The following is a 24,214-nucleotide window of genomic DNA, read 5'->3' as shown; positions in this document are numbered from 1 at the left end:
TTGCAGGCTCCTACAGTACCTGTGATTAGTATCACTTTAGGAGCGACACCATGGTTCTGGCTTGCCTATGATCGGTAAGAAGTATAATTGGATGGTTCGACCGCCACCTCCTCCTCCGGCTCTCGGGAGAGGCCTCCGCTTCCCACGGGAAATTTGAATTTTGGCGCGAGATTTGAATTTTTAAGCAAAGCCACGTGCTTTTTGACAGCTGTCATCGACAACAACGCATCGCTAACCTCACTGCTGCCATCTTGCCGGGCCTAAACCTCAGTGGTACCAACTTAACCTAACTAGCGCGAGATTTGAATTGGTAAACAAAGCCACGTGTTTTTGACAGCCACGTGCTTTTTGACAGACAACAACGCATCGCTAACCTCACTGCTGCCATCTTGACGGGCCTAAACCTCAGTGGTACCAACTTAACCTAACTAGCGCGAGATTTGAATCGGTAAACAAAGCCACGTGTTTCTTGACAGCCACGTGATTTTTGACAGACAACAACGCATCGCTAACCTCAGTACTGCCATCTTGACGGGCCTAAACCTCAGTGGTACCAACTTAACCTAACTAGCGCGAGATTTGAATAGCTAAACAAATCCACGTGATTTTTGACAGCCACGTGCTTTCTGACAGACAACAACGTATCGCTAACTTCAGTGCTGCCATCTTGACGGGCATAAACCTTAGTGCTGCCAACTTAACCTAACTAGCGCGAGATTTGAATCAGTAAACAAAGCCACGTGCAGCTGTCATCCGCCATCTTTAATCTACAGAGCACCGTGCTGACCTCTTTAGTTGAAATGTGGTGGCGGCAAATTCTACATTCTCTCGTTTGGAAACCAACCCATGCGCTTTTTTGACAGCTATCATCCGCCATATTTAATCTAGAGAGCACCGTGCTGCCCTCTTTAGCTAGATACCTTTGAAATGTGGTGGCGGCAAATTCCACGTGTTCTTGTTTGGAAACAAACCCATGCGCTTTTTTTGACAGCTATCATCCGCCATCTTTAATCCAGAGAGCACTGTGCTGCCCTCTTTAGCTACTTACCTTTGAAATGTGGTGGCGGCAAATTCCATGTGCTCTTGTTTGGAAACAAACCTATGTGCTTTTCTTACAGCTGTCAACCGCCTACTTTAATCCAGAGAGAACAGTGCTGCACTCTATAGTTGAAATGTGGTGGCAGCAAATTCCACGTGGTCTTGTTTGGAAAAAATCAACGTACTTTTCTGACAGCTGTCATCCGCCATCTTTAATCAACAGAGCACCGTGCTGAACTCCTTAGTTGAAATGTGGTGGCGGCAAATTCCACGTGCTCTTGTTTGGAAACAAATTCTACGTGCTCTTCAGCTGTCATCCACCATCTTTAATCAAGAGAGCACCGTGCTGCCCTCTTTGTGGTGGCGGATAATTTGAAATATTCTTTTTGACAAGCAGCCATCTTTAATCCAGAGAGAACAGTGCTGCCCTCTTTGGCTACTTACCTTTGAGGCGGTTAATTTGAAAAATTCTATTTGACAAGCTGCCATCTTTAATGAAAAGAGCATCTTGCTGCTACCTTGCGGGTAATTTTTACGTCACAGCTGTCATCCACCATCTTGCATTACTAACCTTAGTACTGCCCTCTTTAGCTACTTACCTTTGAGGCGGACTATTTGAAAAAATCTATTTGACAAGCTGTCACCCGCCATAGGTTTGTTTCCAAACAAGAACACGTGGAATTTGCCGCCACCACATTTCAAAGGTAAGTAGCTAAAGAGGGCAGCAAGGTGCTCTCTGGATTAAAGATGGCGGATGATAGCTGTCAAAAAGCGCATGGGTTTGTTTCCAAACAAGAACACATGGAATTTGCCGCCACCACATTTCAAAGGTATCAAGCTAAAGAGGGCAGCACGGTGCTCTCTAGATTAAAGATGGCGGATGATAGCTGTCAAAAAAGCGCATGGGTTTGTTTCCAAACGAGAGAATGTAGAATTTGCCGCCACCACATTTCAACTAAAGAGGTCAGCACGGTGCTCTGTAGATTAAAGATAGCGGATGACAGCTGACGAAAGAGCGCAGCACGGTGCTCTCTTAATTAAAGATGGCGGATGACAGCTGCACGTGGCTTTGTTTACTGTTTCAAATCTCGCGCTAGTTAGGTTAAGTTGGCAGCACTAAGGTTTAGGCCCGTCAAGATGGCAGCACTGAGGTTAGCGATACGTTGTTGTCTGTCAAAAAGCATGTGGCTGTCAAAAAGCACGGGGATTTGTTTACCTATTTAAATCTCGCGCTAGTTAGGTTAAGTTGGTAACACTGAGGTTTAGGCCCGTTAAGATGGCAGCAGTTAGGTTAGCGATGCGTTGTTGTCTGTCAAAAAGCACGTGGCTGTCGAAAAAACATGTGGCTTTGTTTACCAATTCAAATCTCGCGCTAGTTAGGTTAAGTTGGTACCACTGAGGTTTAGGCCCGTCAAGATGGCAGCAGTGAGTTTAGCGATGCGTTGTTGTCGATGACAGCTGTCAAAAAGCACGTGACTTTGTTTACAAATTCAAATCTCGCGCCAAAATTAAAATTTCCCACCAAAATTCAAATTTCCCGCTTGAGGCGGAGGCCTCTCCCGAGAGCCGGAGGAGGAGGTGGCGGCCGAACCATCCAATTATACTACTTCGGTACCCACTACATGAGGAGCACCACGGGATAGTGCGGGTTTCCGTGGTATGTGACGAACACCATATGTTTGTATTGCCTGTAAATGGTGCCGCAATGTGCGAAACACCATAGGTCTGTATTCCATGTGCGAATTTCAACACCTGTGAGTAGTACCATACTGTGTGGAATGGAATGGGTGTACACTACTTTTGATTAGTACCGCAACATGACAAATACCATGGTTCTACTTTCCTAGGGGCCTGTTTTCAGACCAGCTTTGCTTTACGGGAGCGAAAGCTGGGTGCGTTAAGGATATCTTATCCGTAAGTTAGAAGTACCGGTAACAGACATGAACGTAGCGAGAATGAATGCTGTTACAAAACAGGTGGGAACAATGGCAGGAGGGTACTCGGAATGAGGAGGTAAAGGCTAAGTTAGGAATTAACTCGATGGATGAAGCTGTACGCATAAACCGGCTTCGGTGGTGGGGTCATGTGAGGCGAATGGAGGAGGATAGGTTACCTAGGAGAATAATGGACGACGATGGTTAGACTCAGTTTCGAACCATTTAAAGATAAAAGGTATAGAACTAAATGAGGCCACAGCACTAGTTGCAAATAGAGGATTGTGGCGACATTTAGTAAATTCGCAGAGGCTTGCAGACTGAACGCTGAAAGGCGTAACTGTCTATAATGATATGTATGCATGTATTATTATTATTATTATTATTATTATTATTATTATTATTATTATTATTATTATTATTATTATTATTATTATTGAACCGGGAGGTACACCTCTACGCCGCACATTTAAATCTTGCGCCAGTTAGAACTCCTCTACAGGAGAAACACTGAACTTGGAGCTAGACCTACTTAAACGTTTCCTCAGAAGATGCCACTACCGTAATTTTGTGATTATGAAGTTGCCAGTACTGTGTGAATTTCAACTTGTTTTGTTTTCCATTGATCAAGAAGTGTGGACATTCTCTCATAGATGTCACTACACAAACTATGATCACGCACCCTGGTGCGAAGTGAAAGAACCATTTTTGAAGAAATTTTGTATTCATAAGTTTTTCTTTACTAAATTTTTTTCATTCATCTTTGGGTTGGCAATATTTATCTATTCTTTCCGCCAGTTTTGAATTCAGCCAATCCCTAATGTCTGTAATTAATTTTCAGTCTATCACGTATTTCTTCGATTTTGAGTGTAACTTTTCATGTTAACCAATAAAACGCCGTGGGTGTGTCTTGATTATTCAGGAAAGGTCTCGAACCTTCCCCGAGGGTTTATGAACTGAGGATTTTCACGTCTCTTGGCCACTTGATCAACATCTAACTAAGTGTGTGTATGTGAAGCAGGAGGCGGGAGGTGCTTCTTTCATCAGGCAGCAGTACTTCGACAAGGTATGGCCACTTAACATCTTCACGTTTTGCTAGCTCTGCAGTTTAACCCGAGGTATAGGTCCGAAAATTTTCCATGTAACCTACCTTTCTAAATATGTAATTTTTGTTGGCTTATGTGAAACTTCATAAAATCTTTAACTGTAAATCGGGGATAGAGAGTGCTTTACCCTCTCGAGCTGCCCTTCATATTGGTTTGAGGTGACTACGTTTCGTAACTGGTTTTCTTCCTTTCTGCAATGTCTTAAATTGTTCTTATACGAGTCACCTCCATAGTTTGGGAATAGCCCCTGTTTCATCGGCCTAGTGCCTTTTAGGTTTTAGACTGAGTATTTAGGAGTGCAAGTACACGCCTCCATTCATTTTGGTATTTCGGGCCGTTTACTTAACCTGTTCTTTTCCCGTCAAGGCCCAGTAGGTTGGGTACAAGATACCGCCGTGTCACTTTTGTAAGTTGTGCCTTGATGGCAATTAATTGCAAAGTCTGGTATTGCCTTTAAGAGGCTTGAAAAACTGAGAGCGTGTCAGCTCTTTCCAATGGTTGTAAAGGTACCACTGGGAGGCTTGACATTGACTTTTTGGGAGCATGTGCTCCAGGCATTAGGGGATTTCTGCCCTTGCATTCAAATTTGTGCTTTGGTAAAATTGAGCTAAGCGCTCAAAATTGTAAAACTAGGGGCGCGTAGCCCAAGAGTGTAAAAATCACTAAAATTGGGATCTTTCTTGTCTTGCTTCTAGTTTGTCATTGTACCTGATACATTATTGTGTTCACTTACTGAAAGATTGTTAAGTTTGAAATTCAAAACAAAAAAAAAATATAAAAGAAGAAAAGAAAAAATAACCTTGTTACAGTTTTAAAATTAACTTTGATTTCGTAGTTAGACCGATTCACCCCGGCACCTTCTTTCACCTCTGCTGATCCACCAACCACGGTAACAATTATTATTATTATTATTATTATTATTATTATTATTATTATTATTATTATTATTATTATTATTATTATTATTATTATTATTATTATTATTATTATTATTATTATTTTATATATATTATTCGCTGGGGCCATCAAGGACCACGTTAAGTCTTGTTGCATTTGACACTGAACTTGGCCTTCTTTAGAACCCAAATTTCCCTCATTCTTTGTGAGTGGGCCTGCTTACGCTCCTCTGTCCAAGGGGCACCGTGTCTTCTCTTCGGTTGCTAGTCTCGGTTTAGCCCGTTCGTCAATATTTTCTTGCGGAAGAGATCTCTGTTAAGGGCGTCTTCAGCTGAGATATGTAGCATTTGCAGGTCTTCTTTGGTATTTCTAAACCAGGGAATTGTGGATTTGGGGTTTGAATCAAAAAGTGAAAGATTTCTTTAGTTAACTTTCTTCCGTCCATTCTTTTCAGATGACCGTACAATCGTGCCCGTCTTTTTCTGATTGTGTCGGTAATTTTCTCTATTTTGCTGTAGACTTCCTTGTTGGATCTCTTTTGATGGATTCCATTTCTGTACTTTGATCACAAGACTCCTCTCACAATTTTGCGTTCCCTTTTCTTCCAAGGAGTCCTTTGTTGGCATTTAGAGACAGGGTTTCGGCTGCATATAGAACTACTGGCTTCAGAACTGTTTCATAGTGACGTATCTTGGTGTTTTGGGAAAGGCATTTTTTGTTGTAGATTGTGCGGGATGTTTGGTAGGCTATTTCCAGTTTGCGTACTCGCTCCTGAAGTGCTTCTTTGTCCAGTCCATTTTTCATGATGATCTCACCCAGGTATTTGAATTTGTCTACTCGGGTGACGTCCCCGTATTTTGTATGGAGTTTTGGTGGAGCCTCTTTGATATTAGTCATTACTTCTGTTTTCTCAAACGATATCTGCTAACCAGCTTTTTCGGCAATTTCCTTTAAAATTTCAACTTGAGCTCTAGCGGTTTCTATGTCGTTTGAGAGAACAGCAATATCATCGGCAAATGCTAAACAGTCTGTTGCGATCCCCTTGGATTTGGTTCGTATTCTCAATGGACTGTAGTTGGTTTCCTGTAATCTCACCCGCCAGGTTCTTATGATCTTTTCAAGAACACCGTTGAGGAGTATCGGGGATAGCCCATCACCTTGTCGGAGTCCTGTTTTGATGTCAATGGAATGCGAGAGACATCCGTGGAACTTCACCTTGGATTTTGTATCGGTCAGGGTGACTCTAATTAACGCCAGCAGTTTCAAATCAACTCCAAATTCATTTAAGATGTTTAGCAGGACTTCCCGGTCAATGGAGTCGTACGCTTTCTTAAAGTCCACAAAGACAGACACATACTGCTTGGACCTTAGTGTACAATATCTGATGATCGTTTTGAGATTTTGGATCTGTTCAGCTGTTGAGCGACCTTTTCTGAACCCTCCTTGGTATTCACCTATTTGATGTTCAACTTGTGCTTCCAAACGCTCCAGGATTGCAAGTGATAGAATTTTGTAAGTCATGGGTAGCAAAGATATTCCTCTCTAGTTGTTGATGTTCTTTATGCTGCCTTTTTTGTGTAACGGATGGATCAAAGCTATTTTCCAATCTTCGGGTAGGGTCTCCTTGTTCCAAATTTCTTCTATTTGCTTTTGCAAGATATCAAGTGATTCCTCTGGGGCATATTTCCATAGTTCTGCTACTACTGAGTCTTCCCCCGGCGCTTTGTTATTTTTGAGACGGGCAATGTGGCGCTTGATATCATCTCTGTCGTGTGGTCTGGAATCTGGGTACCTGAGTAAGGGTTCCTTGGTCTCAATGGCACTTTGGTGTTTAGAGCAATTAAGTAAATTCTTGAAGTAATCTGCTAGGATGCAGCAATTTTCTTCATTTGAGGTCGCCAGTGTGTCGTCCTTTCGCTCAAAGCATAGAGATGGTGGTTTATAGCCAGTGAGTTTGCGTCTGAAGGCTCTGTAGTACTCTCTGCTTTCATTCTTCCTAAAATTTTGTTCTATCTTTTCAATGAGAGATTTTTCGTATTTACGTTTCTCAGTTCTGAACACCCTAGCTGCTTGGGCACGTTGGGTTTTGTAGGTTTCCCATTCATTTTCTGATTTCGCAGGTACCATTCCACCAGGCATGCTTTTTGTTTCTCTTGATTTCTGCAACGTCTTTGGCGGCCTCAACAAGGAGACTTGTGGCGTTGTTAAAGTCACAGTTATTTGGTCTAGCCTTCTCCTGGAACTCCTCGACCCTTTGCCGAAGTTTATCATTGTCGAAGCGTGTGATCTGTTTGGTTGTCTTCCTTGTGTTTGCGGGAATTGGTTTGAATTTGATAAGAGACATATAATGATCTGAGGCCACATTGATGCCTTTCTTTACCTTGACATTCATAATCTCAGGGCTGTTTCTCCTGGAGATTGCAACATGATCAATTTGGAACTCTCCGAGAGCTTGGACGGGAGAACGCCAAGTCATTTGCTTTCTGGGTAGATGGCGAAAGTGGGTCGACATGACCTACAGGTTGTGATTTTCGCAAATGGACACCAGTCTTTTGCCGTTGCGATTGGTTCTTTTGTGAGCAGGGTAATTTCCTATAACTTTCTTGTACTTCTGTTCACGACCTAGTTGGGCATTGAACTCACCCAAAAGAAGCTTGACGTAGTGTTTGGGGATTTTGTTTAATTTTTCATCCAGTAGGTCCCAGAAATTATCAACTTCGTCTGGATCAGACTTGTTCTTATCGTTTGTAGGAGCATGTGCGTTAACTAGGGCGTAGGTTTTGTTTGCGCATTTAATTGTGAGTATAGACAATCTGTCATTCACAGCTTTGAAATTTGGAACCGATTTAAGGATCTTGGTTCTAACAGCAAACGCGGTTCCAAGCATCACAGCTCCATTGAGGATTCCTCTTTGCGCTTTGCTCTTAAAAAATCGGTAGCCTTCGGATTCAAAAATCTCTTCATCTGGGTACCTTGTTTCCTGTAGGGCCATTATGGATATCTGATTTTCGTGAAGAGTTTTGGTGAGGGTTTTCAGCTTGCCAGTTTGTGTAAGTGAATTTATGTTGAAAGTTGCTAGAAAGGTTTTAGATTTTGGCCTGAGTTTTTGACTCTTCGGGGTACACCGAGATGCTCCGACTCGTCCCTTGCATGATGTCGAGTCTCCCCCAGAATCCGAACGAGACTTGTGCGCCGTGGCGTTCACGACGAGGGATTTATCCTAAGATTTACCCCCTGGGGTATGTTTCTTGAAATGTTGTGCCATCATGCTTTTTGACTTGACTTTGCTTTGGACGGGTACCCATCCTTTTACAACTAGGGTTGTTAGCCCTAGAGGTTGCCTCAAGATGTTTCCGGCTTCTGGTCATTTACCTGTCTTCGCCGTAACCCTGGCAAGGGACCAGTTTTTTTTCAAGGTGGTACTTTATTTCCCTACTACCCTCTGACTCTGCTGGCGGCAGAGCCAGCGAGCTTCCCGAATTCCAATGGGACGCGCCCGATGGAGGTAACCGGTAAATCCCCACACGGGATTATTATTATTATTATTATTATTATTATTATTATTATTATTATTATTATTATTATTATTATTATTATTATTATTATTATTATTATTATTATTATTATTATTATTATTATTATTATTATTATTATTATTACAGTTCATTCCTAACTTAGCCTTTACCTCTTCATTCAGAGAACACTCCTGCCACTGTTCCCACCTATTTGTACTAGCAATCATACTCACTACTTTCATGTAGGTTACTTCTAACTTATAGCTAAGATATCCTGAATCCACCCAGCTTTCATTCCCTGTAAAGCAAAGTTGGTCTAAAAACAGATCAATGTAGAAATAGTTTCGTCCGGGAGCTGACTTCCTTCTTACAGAATACTGCTGATCACAACTGCGAGCTAACTGCATTAGCTTTACTGAACTTTGATTCAGTCTCACAATACTACCATCCTTGGTGAGCACACATCCTAAATACAGGGTGTTTTACTCAAAGTATGGTCAGCCGGCTGGCTGGCGCAGCGGGTCAACGGGCGAGCTAAAGGTCAGATGAACATGTGGCTACTCGCTGAGCTTGGGGCCAGGAGACTGCCCGTATGAATCGCATGTAAATAAGAAGCACGCGTAATAACGCATGATCAAAGTAAAATAATTTATCACTTTGTCACAGAAGATGTTGAAAATGTCCTCCACCTGCATCTACACATTTCTGGCTTCATCTAAGGAAATTTTCATTCATACGGATTAGTTCATCTACCGGGATAGTCTCAGTTTCTCTCGTGATATTTTGAGTTGAGTGTGAGGGAACCCACAATGGTTTACTAATTACCTTGTTGGCAAAAATTTCCTCAAATAAACTTAAAGACTCGTTAGCTGTATGTGCGATTGCCGAGTCTTCCTGGAAATATCTAGATTGGCATTTATTGTCCGTGAATTGTAAAAAAAATTGTACGAGAATGCCATTCCTATATCTCTCCCCAGTGATTGTGGTTTCAAAAACTATATGTCCTATTATCGTGTCTGCAGTTACTGCCGCCTACACTCCCATTTTCACACTCTTGATGAACTCAAACAAAATATCACGAGAGAAATTGAGGTTATCTCAAGTAGATGAACTAATGCGTATGAATGAAAATTTCCTCAGATGAAGCCGTAAATGTGTAGATGCAGGTGGAAGATATTTTCAACATCTTCTGTGACAAGGTGAGATGATGATGTGTTATTAAGTGTACTTATTGTTTGCATGCAATTTATACTGGCGCTCACCTGGCCCCAAGCTCAGCAAGTTGCCATATGCTCGTCTGACCTTCAGCTCACCCATCGACCTGCCGCGCCGGCCAGCCGGCCGGCACCACTGTGAGTGAAAGATCCTGTTCTTGAAATTATCTGCCTGTTCCAGCTTTGTATCCCCAACCTGACATTAAATTCTTTTAGGCCTCTTACTTACTGACATCATTTTAGTTTGGAAAGGCTAATTTTCTGGAGGCTTTCGGCTCAATCTGTCATTAAGACCAAGTAGTCAGCATAGGCCAGAATGCTTACTCCATTTCTACTTAACTGAATCCTTCCCTCGCACTTTATACCTTTCAGCAGAAGATCCATGTAAACTATGAACAACAAAGTTTAGAAATTACGGCCCACTGCCCAATTTTCAGCATAAATGCCTTCGATTGATTTTCATAACCTACCTTTAATCCCGTAGCACCCTAGTTAGGCAAACATCTTTACCCTCGGTACTCTGTCATATGCCTTTTCTAGATCTACGAAACATAACTGTCTATTCCTCTCATAGCATTTTTAATTACCTGGCACATACTGAAAATCTGATCCTGACAGCCCCTCTGTGGTATGAAACCACACTGTTTTTCATACAACTTCCTCTCAACCACCGATTGCATCCTCTCTTCCAAGATACAAAGGACACTTTATGCGGTATACTGATCAGTGAGATACCTCGATAGTTGTTGCAATCCTTCCTGTTCCCTTGCTTGTAGATAAGTGCAATTACTGCTTTTGTCCAATCAGAAGGTATCTTACTAACACTCCGTGCTAATCCTATAACTCTATGAAGCCATTTCATCCCTACCTTCCCAATATATTTCACCATTCAGGTCTGATTTCATCTATTGTTGCTTTATGACAATGGAGTTTGTTTGCCATTCTTTCGCCTTCATAAATCGTAATTTCACGAACATCATTGTCCTCCTCCTGATGAGCTCAGTTGTTTGCGACGTCACCAGGAAGACTTCCCTTTATATTGAGAAGATTTTCAAAATATTCCTTCCATATGTCCAGTGATAAATGGGGCTGTAGGCCGCCCCTAGTGGACTTTGAGTGAACTAAAAACCGTATATAACTCGTCTTTGCCGAGAGAAAAGCGGCAGAAAAAAGTAAAGATGGAATGAGCTGTTTTTGTACATTTGTGTAGTGATAATTGTGGTGTAAAATGAAGTGTAGTTAAAGCAGATTCAGTGTGTTGTGTACTTCACTACATAATTGGTGACCCCGACGTGATTCAGTGACGGAAGTACGCAATAAACATCGCGAAGTGCATACGTGTAGTGTAAGCGTGAAGGACAATGGATGTAAACAACACAACGGGTACGCCAACGGCAAACGAATCTCATTCAGGACACATTTTGGGTGAAGCTAACAAGGTAAGCATCAAGATCCCTCCTTTCTGGATAGAAAAACCTGAAATATGGTTCTTTCAAGTGGAAGCTCAGTTTTCTATCTCAAGAATTACCCAAGAGGACACTAAATTTAACTACCTCGTGTCTCAGCTCGAACCTAAATATCTCGAAAACATTTGGGACATTATCAAAAGTTCGGAACTGAATAAATATTCCGCGGCTAAAGAACGCCTTCTAAATATCTTCAAGGAAAGCGAAGATAAACAAATAAAACGGTTGGTAATAGGCTTAGAATTAGGCGATCTGAAACCTAGTCAGCTTTTAAGGAAAATGCAGTCCTTAGCAGGCGTGAATGTTTCCGAAAAAGTGCTTCGTACCTTGTGGCTTGAGAAATTACCGGACTCTATCAAACATGTTCTAATCGTATCGGACGAAAACTTGGAAAAAATCGCAATTATGGCCGACAAAATCATTGAAATGAATCCCTGCAGTAAACTTTACAGTGTGGAAAATAGCGGTACTGATGCGTCCGTAAGTAACGACGCTATCACGAAACTCTCTGCACAGATAGCCGCCCTAGAGCAACAGATAGCTTCAATGCGCACTTTTAGGCCCCGCAGTCGAAGTTCGAGCCGAAACCGAAGCAAAAAGAAGTACGATCCAAACGGAAAGTACTGTTACTACCACTTCAGATTTGGTAATAAGTGCTTCCCTGACAAATGCAAGCCTCCATGCTCGTGGAAAATTTCGGAAAACACCAAACAGTAGTAGAGTTGGCAGCAAGCTCCACTACTGAAAGTATTAAGGATTGCTGTAAACCCCGTTTATTTGTACGTGACAAAAACACGGGTTTGCACTTCCTAGTGGATAGTGGAGCCGATGTTTCAATAATCCCTGTCACTTCCAGTAACAGAAACTGTGACCCAGATTTTAAACTGTTTGCAGCTAATGGCACAGAAATCCCAACTTATGGACTTAGAACACTGAATATTGATTTGGGACTCCGTCGACAATTCCAATGGCCTTTTATAGTAGCTAAAATTGGCAAGGGCATATTAGGTTCTGATTTTCTGAAGAAGTTCAACTTACTAATTGACCTAAATAAAAAGCAGTTAATTGATGGCGAGACTAAACTCTCTGTCATGGGTGAAGTAACAGCCATCACAGCTGATAATGTTGTTAGCACAATGTCAAATGCACAAAAGTTTGCCGATCTCTTATCCAGTTACCCAGATTTAACGAAACCTATTTTACTACCTACTCAAATCAAACACGACATTCAACACTTCATCCCAACTGAAGGCCAACCAGTTTATTGCAAGCCCAGACAGCTGGATCCTCGAAAGCTACACATTGCTAAACAGGAATTCCAGTTTATGCAAAACAGTGGAATTATTCGACCATCAAAGTCGCAATGCGCTAGTCCTCTCCAACTGGTCCTCAAAAAGGATGGAACTTTTCGACCATGCGGTGATTACAGACGACTGAACGCACAAACTATCCCGGACCGATATCCAATTCCTCGGATTGAAGATTTTCAACATATTTTGAGGGGTAAGAAAATATTTAGCAAGCTCGACCTCTTTAAGGCATATTTCCAAATCCCTGTAGCAGAGGAAGACAAACCTAAAACCGCTATTATCACTCCATTTGGCTTATATGAATTTAATGTGATGCCGTTTGGACTCCGTAATGCACCAAGCACCTTCCAACGTTTCATTAATGAGGTATTTAGAGGCCTAGACTTTATTTTTCCATATCTTGATGACTGCCTAATTGCTTCAGAATCAGTAGAGGAACATCGTGAGCATCTTAAGATTGTGTTTGAGAAGCTACATGAATTTGGCCTCCGAATCAATGTCTCAAAGTCTGTACTTGGTGTAGAGCAAGTGGAATTCTTGGGACACTTAATCACCACAGAAGGCTCCAGACCCTTACCAGATAAAGTGAAAGCGATTGTTGACTACAAACTACCACAGACAGTTCATGACCTTCGTGTATTCTTAGGTACCGTTAATTTCTACAGACGTTACCTCAAGGATGCAGCAGAAACGCAGTCTCTTTTGCATGCTTATCTCAAAGGTGCTAAAAAGAAAGATAAGCGAGAAATTAACTGGACACCAGAAGCTATCACAAAATTTGAAAAATGTAAGCAGGACTTGGCAAATGCAGCACTGCTTACATTTCCAGACCCAACATACCAGCTGGCCCTGGCAGTAGATGCAAGTGAATTTGCAGTAGGAAGTGTCCTGCAACAGTATGAAGAGAAAGGATGGAAACCTACCGGATTCTTTTCGGAGAAGTTAAGCGATACACAGAGAGCGTATAGCACCTATGACCGTGAACTGTTAGGAATCTACCTCTCTGTCAAGCAGTTCAAACATTTTCTTGAAGGAAGAGACTTCATAATATATACGGACCACAAACCACTCACTTTTGCATTTAATCAGAAAAATGAGAAGGCATCTCCACGGCAGCTGCGACATCTTCAGTATATCTCCCAGTTTACAACAAACATCCAACACATTAGTGGCAAGGACAATATCGTTGCGGATAACCTGTCACGGATTGAATCTATGACTGTCATCGATTACGACACAGTCGCTGAAAGCCAACGTCAAGACAGTGAACTTAAACAACTTCAAGAGGAAAGTCAGTCACTCGTGTTCAAGAGCTACCCACTGCCTTCTGGAAAGTTACTGTGGTGTGATACCTCCACAAACAACATAAGGCCATACATTCCAAAAGAATTTCGCAAACAATTCTTTCTTCAGATCCACAACATGGCGCATCCAGGGAAAAAGACTACTGTTAGGCTGATGACTTCCAAGTTTATCTGGCCTGGTATCAAGAATGACGTCACAAAATGGACGCAAGCTTGCATGGGATGTCAAAAAAGTAAAATAACAAGACATACCAAATCGCCAGTCAGCCATTTTCAAGAACCTGATGAGAGGTTCAGCACTGTTCACATAGACATTGTTGGCCCCCTTTCACCTTCTGATGGCTATATCTACTGCCTCACATGTATAGATCGCTTCACCAACTGGATGGAAGCAATACCGTTGCAAAATATAACAGCAGAGACGGTAGCAAAATCATTTTATGATCATTGGGTGACGCGGTTTGGAGTCCCAGCAAATCTAGTTACTGACCAAGGCCGACAGTTTGAAAGTCAGCTCTTTAAGAATCTTTCCGAATTGTGTGGTGTGAAGCTTAAACGTACGACACCCTATCATCCGCAGAGCAATGGTAAAGTTGAACGTCTGCATCGAACAATAAAAACTGCTATCAAAGCCCACAACTCTATAAAGTGGACAGACACCCTTCCGACTGTGTTGCTAGGTCTACGCGCATCACTCCGGGAGGACTCGAACAGTTCAGTTGCACAAATGGTGTATGGCACGCATATTAGGCTTCCAGGTGAATTCTTTGATAACCCTCCATCTCATACCGAACCAGAAACTTTTGTCTCCAAACTTCAGCAGCACATGCAGCAACTCAGGCCTGTGGAAGTTAAGCACAAAACTTCCCGAACTGTGTTCATCCATAAAGACTTGAGTAAATGTACTCATGTATTTCTGAGAATCGATAGAGTGAAAAAACCTTTGCAACCCCCATATGAAGGTCCTTTCCTGGTAACTGCCAGAACTGATAAATATTTCACGGTTACCATAAAAAATAAATCTGTGAATGTCTCCATTGATCGCCTGAAACCAGCCTACTTCATAGCAGCAGATGATGAAACTTCTACAGCTCATCATGAAGAACGACCAGGTGTCTTGCAAGGACTCTGCCCCCCTGATGGATCAACCGCGGATTCTACGGACAAACCCAGCAAGGAGAAAGTGGTAACAAAATCACGTAGTGGAAGGACTGTCAGGTTCCCCACTCGCTATTTAGATGATGATGTATATATTTAATATTCTTGTGATTATGGTATATTTTGTTTATGTTTATATTGTCTTTGTATCGTAACTTGGTTACTGGAGGGGGAGCGGTGTAGGCCGCCCCTAGTGGACTTTGAGTGAACTAAAAACCGTAGATAACTCGTCTTTGCCGAGAGAAAAGCGGCAGAAAAAAGTAAAGATGGAATGAGCTGTTTTTGTACATTTGTGTAGTGATAATTGTGGTGTAAAATAAAGTATAGTTAAAGCAGATTCATTGTGTTGTGTACATCACTAAAGGGCTTAGGGAAGGAAGAAAGTAAGAAAGAAAGTAGAACTGGCTGAGTCAGCAAAGAGGATGCATCTGGATGTGGTAAGAGTAAATGATATTCGGGTGAGAGGAAATGACGAGGAAGAGATAAGAGATTATAAAGTGTACTTGACAGGTGTTAAAAACGGAAGGACAGAGTGTGGGATTGAACTGTTTATCAGGAATACTATTACACGCAACATAGTTTGTCAGGGGTGTAAACGAGCGATTGATGTGGGTAGATTTGGCAGTTGGAGGAATTAAGATGAGAATAGTCTCAGTGTATTCACCATGTAAGGGTGCAGATGAGGATAAAGTTTCATGAAGCATTGAGTGATATCGTAGATAGAGTCAACAGCAAGGATAGGACAGTGCTAATGGGCAATTTCAATGCAAGAGTTGAAAATAGAACCGAAGGATATGAAAGGGTGATTGGTAGATGTGGGGAAGACATGGAAGCTAATAGGAATGGGAAGAGTTTGCAGGACTTCTGTGCTAGTATGTTAGGAGTTATGAATACATTCTTCAAGCATAAGGCTATTCACCACTACACATAGGAGGTTTCTTTTGTTAAGAATGAAGCCATACTTTTCAGTGTCGACTTAGTTAAGTGTAACAAAAACTTTTCAGTCTGTCAAACACACTGCAATTTCAATATAAATTATAACACTATATACATACCTGTAAAAATACACACTATTATACAAAGAATGACATGTTTTGTTCTACAAGAAGATCCTCAGACACTTAAAACATGCTTATATGTGTACAATATTACTTACGTTGCGTAAACGTGTCAATGATAGAGAGTTTAGTGAAAATATGAACCAGTATTGATAAAAAAAATTAATTTACAAGTATTAATATAATGAAAAACTTCTGTACTTATCTAGATTGAGAATGCTAAGTCTGGTGTCACCAAACAATATTTCAAGACTATGGTCACGGAGAGGCCAATGGAAAGTTTCGGGTATAGAGAGGGGTGGGGAAGCACGGGAGGGGGCTTGTGGAGCATTGTGGATTCCTCCTATTGGATGTTAAAATCTAGTATACTGTACCATGGAGATTAGAGGGGGAAATAGGGCAGAACGAGTGGAGTGCCGTGCAACCTTATTTCAACACTGGAGAGGGGAGAGAAGGTTCCTACTTCATGTTATAATGTACTTTTATGTAATATGGATGAATGCAAGTTAATGATTTTAGGTAAATAAAGTAAGGAATTGAAATAGTATCTGTTAGATGTTATTATTATGATGATAGCTAATTTAATGATTAGGCCTAAGTGTTGTCCAGATGTTATGTTAGTAAAGCGAAGAGAGGGGAATTTTTAAGTGTGTATGGTCATTTAGGTTGGTTACATTAGCATTTTTGCGATGTAAATTTTGATTCCTTCCTTTATATTCAAAGATTTACGTTTGCTTTCGATGTGTAAAATTTCTAGATCTATGTTGATATCTGTGAAATCGTGTGAACAGTCATATAAGTGCTCTCCGAAGGCTGAATGCCGGTTATATCTGATCGCTTTTTTGTGTTCTTTGTATCTTGTGTGGAAATTATGTTCGTTTGTGGGAGGGTCGGAGCACCAGATCCATAAGACTACAACTTAACCTACTTTGAATTCAGGAAATCTGTTAGGAATGTGCAGATTTTCTGGGTATATTTTTGATGATATAGACCATGATCTGATCTATAGTGAACTAAGTATCTGTCTAGAATAGAGAAAGTGAAATCTGTCTGGAGATGAATCAGAGTAGAAACACTCCAGGATGAGAAATAAATTAATAAAACATCTCAGTTACGATGATCTTCACCCTTAAATGGGCCTCTTTCATAGCACTATCACAGCTTGCCATTAACTTTTGCATCGTACAAGAGTATGGGCACAGTTCACAGGTACGCAGGTGTAACATTGTCTGTCTCTCCCTCCACCACTCTGAAGTCTGTTCAGTGATCACCAGATTTCGCAGTACTGAGCTCGATAGCTGCAGGCGCTTAAGTGCAGCCAGTATCCAGTATTCAGAAGATAGTGGGTTCGAACCACACTGTCGGCAGCCCTGAAAATGGTTTTCGATGGTTTCCCATTTTCACATCAGGAAAATGCTGGAACTGTACCTTAGGCCTTCCCCTAAACTACTATTTCACTCAGCGTGAATACAATTGTTTATGGCCCAGATTGTAGTAACTTATGCCCTGACTTTACATACCGATTTTCATTAAATTCTCTTTGGCAGTTTTCTTGTGATGCACCTACATACAGACAGACAAGAATTATGTAAAATTAAAAAGTGCATTTCCTTGTTACTGTGGACATGACTGACACAGACATATCATTCTTTTTAAATTACTATCAATGTACAGACGTAACTCTTATTTTATATACCGGGTTATTCATCAGCCCCTTAATTTTTTCGGAGGTACCGGTATGTAACCCAAACAGTCATCCGAAAAACATTACTACCTGCTTCTTTATGGCTTTAGTACAACTATACCGTTTATATAATGCTTAGGAATATGGCAGCAATCACTAGTGGCAGTGTTATTTCTATTACTTAAACTATCATGAATGTGTAACACAATCACAGCTACGAATAACACCACCTTACGTTTGGACAGCAAGTGTTTATAAGGACCACAACGTGCGAGCTATGCACTACGGTTCGCGGTAGCTAAGGTGGTTAAATAACGCATCACTGCTATAGCATCAGCCAAGCTGTTTGCTAGTAGATTCGATTCACAGGCTGGTACACTTCTTTCTTCTTCAATTAACGCCGGTTACAGTAATTGCAATATGGCCGCATATCATTCTGTTCCAAAAGGTGAATTTTTATTTGGTCCTGAATAAGGCCGTTTTTATCCGAGCTTACATAGCCAGGTTGGACTATGACATGATAGTCTGTAGGTATAAAGGTCGATCAAATATAAACAGAATTTTTATTCCTGAACATCAACAGTTGGTAGGACTGGCTTAGGCAGGACCGTTAGGAGTGAGAAGAGCATGCTGTTAAATATTTCCCACCGTTTCGTCAGTAACGCTCATGATGTCGGAGCAACAGGTGCACCAACAGGTGTACCCCTCCACTGCGCAACACATAATTATAACATTTCTTGCTCATGCAGGAGTTACAGCGGCGGAAATTTGCCAGAGATTGACTACACAGTTTGGTGATCAAACATATCAAGGACGCATGTGTTTGCCTGGCATAAAAAGTTCAAGGAAGGACGAGAAGTGTGGACAACAATTAAATTGAAATAATAAATATGGTAGTTCAATCTATTCAATACAAATAAATAAGAAATGTAGTGTTATATTCCTATTTAATTATAAGCGGAACAGGTTTCGACCCCAATCCGGGTCATCATCAGCCGAATAAAACGCAAAATACAATGCATAGGAAAGAAAGAAATTAAAGAACGAGTCCCCACAAAAACAGTTGAAGAGGCAATATAAAACAATGGGGATAGGCACTGTAAAATCCGGAAGAAGTAGAAGGTAAGTTACTTAAAAGAAGCAAGGCGCAATCTTCTGAACAGCAGCATAGCACACGCAAAGTTCGGCACTGTCTCAAAATGTTTACGAGAAGCGGAGAACAGTTAAGTGAGCCAGCCTGCATACACTATATATATATATATATTTATACATACCGTACTGTATAATACAATTCAATATAATTGAAATATGTAACTAGGATCTTGTAGATTCTTTAGAACAGTATTGAATAGGTTGAACTACCTTATTTATTATTTCAACTTAATTGTGATACAGTTCAATACGGAACATCATGAAATTTTTATCTTCAAGTGCGGAAAATCAGCAACACGATCGCCGTCCTCGGACCAGCATTACAGACAAAAACATTTGTGCGGTCAAAGACATTATTGACAATGATCGATGGGTGAGAGTACCAGAAATTGCAGAACAAGTCGGAATCAGTTATGGGAGTTGTAAAGCAATAATCACTAACGACCTACTTCAGCTCCGTAAAGTGTGTTCCAAATGGGTCCCTTGCCTTTTGACCGAAAATCTGAAGTTGAGACATTTGGAGGTCTGCCAGAGGCTTACAACAAGGTTTGCGGAGGAAGGTGATGCATTTTGGAGTCGGATCGTCCCCTGCGATGAAACGTGGGTCCACCACTGCACTCCCGAATCCAAACAAGCCAGAAAACGGGAGGCAGCACCAGTGAAAGCCAAGACTCGTCTGTCAGCTGGCAAGGTTCTTGCAACCATTTCTTTCAGTGATGATGATGATGCTTGTTGTTTAAAGGGGCCTAACATCGAGGTCATCGGCCCCTAATGGTACGAAATGAAATAACCAAAAGTGCAAATTAATCCACTGAACAAAATTAAAAAAATGTCATGAAGAATGAATGGATGGATATGAACCCTACAAAAAAAAAACAGTGGATCAGACACAAAAAAGGTCGTGAATAATAGTATTACTGACCAAGGGACCATTTATAAAGCACAATGATGCTTGATGTCTACAGGGGTGCAAAATCTACGACTAAGGCCCCACAGAATGGTTCATGTCGCGAGTAAAGTAGAACCATGGTATTTGTCATGTTGGGGTACTAATCAAAAGTAGCGAAGACTCACGGTGTTCCAAACAAGATGGTACTACTCACAAGTATTGTACTTAGTACAGGTAACGCAGACCTATGGTGTTTCGCACACAATGGCGCCACTCACAGCCAACGCAAACTGGTAAGGCCCCTCACCTAGGTGTACTAGTCACGGGCGCCGGTATTCCCGTGGTGTTCCTCACACAGTAGGTACCAATCACAGGCAGCGCTGACCCACGGTGCCGCTCATATAGCGGTACAACTCACAGGCTACGCCCAGAACCGCAGTGTTGCTCACATGAGTACGACGCAAGGTACTGGAAACCACCAGGCCAGGCTTTTTACTGCAACTAATCACAAACCTATTTCGTACCAATTTAGTGATACTACTCGCAAGTACATGCAACCCATGGTGTTCCCCGCATGATGGTACGAATCAAGAGTAGTTTCATTGTTCTAATTCAATCATCCCTTGGTCGCCCCTTGTAGGCGCCCCTTACGACAGGCAGGTGATACCGCGGGTGTATTTTACATGTGCGTCCCCCACCCGCAGGGGGTATTTCTTTCAGTCGGCGAGGCGTTTTGCTGACTGATTTTTTGCATGAGCGACGCACAATCTATGCTGCTTACTACTGCGAGCTGTTGAACAAGGCAAGGGTTGCATATCGCCGCAAAAAACGAGACCAACCGATTCAACAGGTCATCCTCCTCCACGACAATGTGTGGCGCCATACTGCAGCTCTAACTGTCTCCAAGCTACTGGAAATGCACTGATCTACACTTGATCATCCACCTTACAGCCTGGACTTATCGCCCTGCGATTTACATTTGTTTGGACGCTTAAAGAAGCTACCGGAGGGCAACGATTTGAAGATGACGAGAGTGTGGAAGACTTCAAACGCAACTGTCTGGTAACATGACCCTGTTCTTTTTACGATGAGGGCATCAAAAAGCTGCCCACATGCTGGGACAAATGCATTTCAAAAGCAGGAAACTAGTGATGGGCAGTCTGAGACTAGGTCTCGAGATTTCTCGAGTCTAGTGCAGGCGCTATTTCTCGCGAGAAATTTCAAGAGATCTCGAGAGCGTTGCCCGCTCATTGTGCGACGAGCAGCGTGTCGTAGGCCTAGAGGTAATCAGAGCTGAATGTTGTTTGTGCCGAGTATGCGAATAGCCATCCGCGGGCCTTCTCCATTTCGTAAATTCGTATCAACAAGCGACTATGGTGTTCATTTCTACCGAGGTTTACTTTGACGCAGTATAACAAAATTATAAAGGATACGCATTCTGGTATTGCATGCACTGGTAGATACACGAATGAGTGGTTTAAGCACATAACCTGACGGCTACTGTAGGTACACGGACCTGGATACTAGAGGCGTGCGTTATTTGAACTCGAGGCGAGGCAAGATGCGCCTTGCTGCATATGCTACCACCATTACGCGTGAGTGGAATGTGTAATCTAAAATGTTTCAGTTTGCTCCAATATTCTTTCGACTGGTAGGTGTACAGCATTATCAGACCCCACATTCAATAACCTATTGACCACTGCTTGTGTTTGACGATATTTTAGTACCGAAGGAAATAATTCCTTACAATGTTATAGAGTATTCCCGTTATAATTAGGTACTTCGGTATATGACAGTGCAATGTATAATTGCGTCTAGTTGTACGCGACAACTTGAAGACGATGTCCGAAATGCAACGTAAGTCGTGGTTGTCGGTTATATTGAAGAGATGCCACATAGCACAGCCCGCTGTGCTGTTTATTCAAAAGAAGTAAAATACGTCGGCAAAAATACTGGGATGATCCGACACTTGGAAACACATAATATAAATGAAGAGGAATAGTCACAGAACACCTCCGGCCCGGTCTGAATCACAAGAAGCTACCCTGCCGACAACGATTGTGAGGCATCCAGGTAGGTTACATCCTAATAACAATTATACCGGTTATTCAGCTAAGATGTCTACCTGAAAAAATCGTGAACAGTTTAAGATACTGGCATTATGTCTTTACTTTCGTTAATGGTATTTAGGAACTCATAGTTCAACATGCAGTGCTTTCCTAGGCTTTTGACAAAATTTATCATCAGACACGTTTCTATATGAGAACTGCTGATGATAAATATCAAACACTCGTAGTTACTGGGACGTCGCGTCGCGCAGCTCGCAGCACACGAGAATTGGTCTCGAGAGCGTTTCCCATCACCCTTGCTGAAAGAATTGGAGCAAAGTCGGGCATTTTAGATTACACGTTCCACTCATATGTAAGGGGAGTTGCATATGTAGCAAAGCACATCTTCCCCGTCTCAAGTTCGAATAACGCACGCCTCTAACATCCAAGTAGGTCTACAATCTATCTACAGTTATTCATGAATATGCAGGGTTATTCAGCTAAGACGTCCACCCCAAATATGTCATGAAGAGTTTAAGATACTGGCATTATGTCTTCACTTTCGTTAGTAGTATAATTGGATGGTTCGGCCGCCACCTCCTCCTCCGGGCTCCCAGGGGTCCCTCCACCTCCCGCGGGAAATTTGAATTTTGGCGGGAAATTTGAATTTTTGGCGGGAGATTTGAATTTTGGCGCGAGATTTGAATTTGTAAACAAAGCCACGTGCTTTTTTGACAGCTGTCATCCGCCATCTTTAAACTACAGAGCACTGTGCTGCCCTCTTTATCGTAGTAGATGTAAAATTCGTCACCTGTCATCGGCAGTGCTGCCATCTTGGCGGGCCTAAACCTTAGTGCTACCAACTTAATCTCACTAGCACGAGATAAACAAAGCCACGTGCGGCTGTCATCCGCCATCTTTAATCCAGAGAGCATCGTGCTGCCCTCTTTAGCTACTTACCTTTGAAATGTGGTACGTCACAGCTGTCATCCGCCATCTTGCATCCGAAACCTCAGTGCTGCACACTATGTAGTGGCGGCAAATTCCACGTGCTCTTGTTTGGAAACAAGGCCACGTGCAGCTGTCATCCGCCATCTTTAATCCAGAGAGCACCGTGCTGCCCTCTTTAGCTACTTACCTTTGAAATGTGGTACATCACAGCTGTCATCCGCCATCTTGCATCGCAAACCTCAGTGCTGCACTCTATGTAGTGGCGGCAAATTCCACGTGCTCTTGTTTGGAAACAAAGCCACGTGCAGCTGTCATCCGCCATCTTTAATCCAGAGAACACCGTGCTGCCCTCTTTAGCTACTTACCTTTCAAATGTGGTACATCACAGCTGTCATCCGCCATCTTGCATCGCAAACCTCAGTGCTGCACTCTTTAGCTAGATACCTTTGAGGTGTAGTGGCGGCAATTTCTTTATGCTCCTGTTTGGAAACAAAGCCACGTGCGGCTATCATCCGCTATCTTTAATCTAGAGAGCACCGTGCTGCCCTCTATGTGGTGGTGGTAAATTCTACGTGCTTTACAAACCCATGTGCTTTTCTGACAGCTGTCAACCGCCAGAGAGCACCGTGCTGCCCTCTTTGTGCCGGTGACAAATTCTACGTGCTTTTTGACAGCTGTCATCCGCCATCTTTAATCCAGAGAGAACAGTGCTGCCCTCTATATGGTGGCGGCAAATTCCACGTGCTCTTGTTTGGAAACAAAGCCATGTGCTTTTTTGACAGCTGTCATCCGCCATCTTTAATCACCGTGCTGCGGGCAATTTCATCAGCTGTCATCCGCCATCTTTAATCTACAGAACACCGTGCTGCCCTCTTTATGGCTACTACCTTAAGCACGTAGTAGCGGACAATTTGAAAAGTTCTGTTAGCTATCATCCACCATCTTTAATCAAGAGGACCGTGCTGCCCTATTTAGCTAGATACCTTTCAAATGTGGTGGCGGCAAATTGAAAAATTCCACGCGCTCTTGTTTGGAAACAAACTCACGTGCTTTTTTGACAGCTACCATCCGCCCTGCTCTCTGTAGTAGCGGGTAATTTGAAAAGTTCTGTTAGCTGTCATACGCCATCTTTAATCAAGAGAGCACCGTGCTGCCATCTTTAGCTGAACTGTGGTGGCGGCCAATTCCACGTGCTCTTGTTTAGTAAACAAACTCACGCGCTTTTTGTCAGCTGTCATCCGCCATCTCACATCGCAAACCTCAGTGCTACACTCTTTAGTTGAAAAATGGTGGCGGATAATTTAAAAAGAAAAATTCTACAGCAGCCATCTCTCGACGCTAATTGCACAAGATGGTGGCTATACATGACTCCTTAAAGGTGCTTATGCAAGATGATCGCTATACATAGACGCCCTTGGGATGCTTGCGCAAGATGGCGGTTATACAAGGCTCCTTATGAGACACCCTAGGGATGCTTGCGCAAGATGGTA

The sequence above is a fragment of the Anabrus simplex genome, chromosome 1, assembly GCF_040414725.1.
Source record: "Anabrus simplex isolate iqAnaSimp1 chromosome 1, ASM4041472v1, whole genome shotgun sequence".
In the NCBI taxonomy this organism is placed as follows: Eukaryota; Metazoa; Arthropoda; class Insecta; order Orthoptera; family Tettigoniidae; genus Anabrus; species Anabrus simplex.
This window is presented reverse-complemented; position numbering follows the sequence as displayed.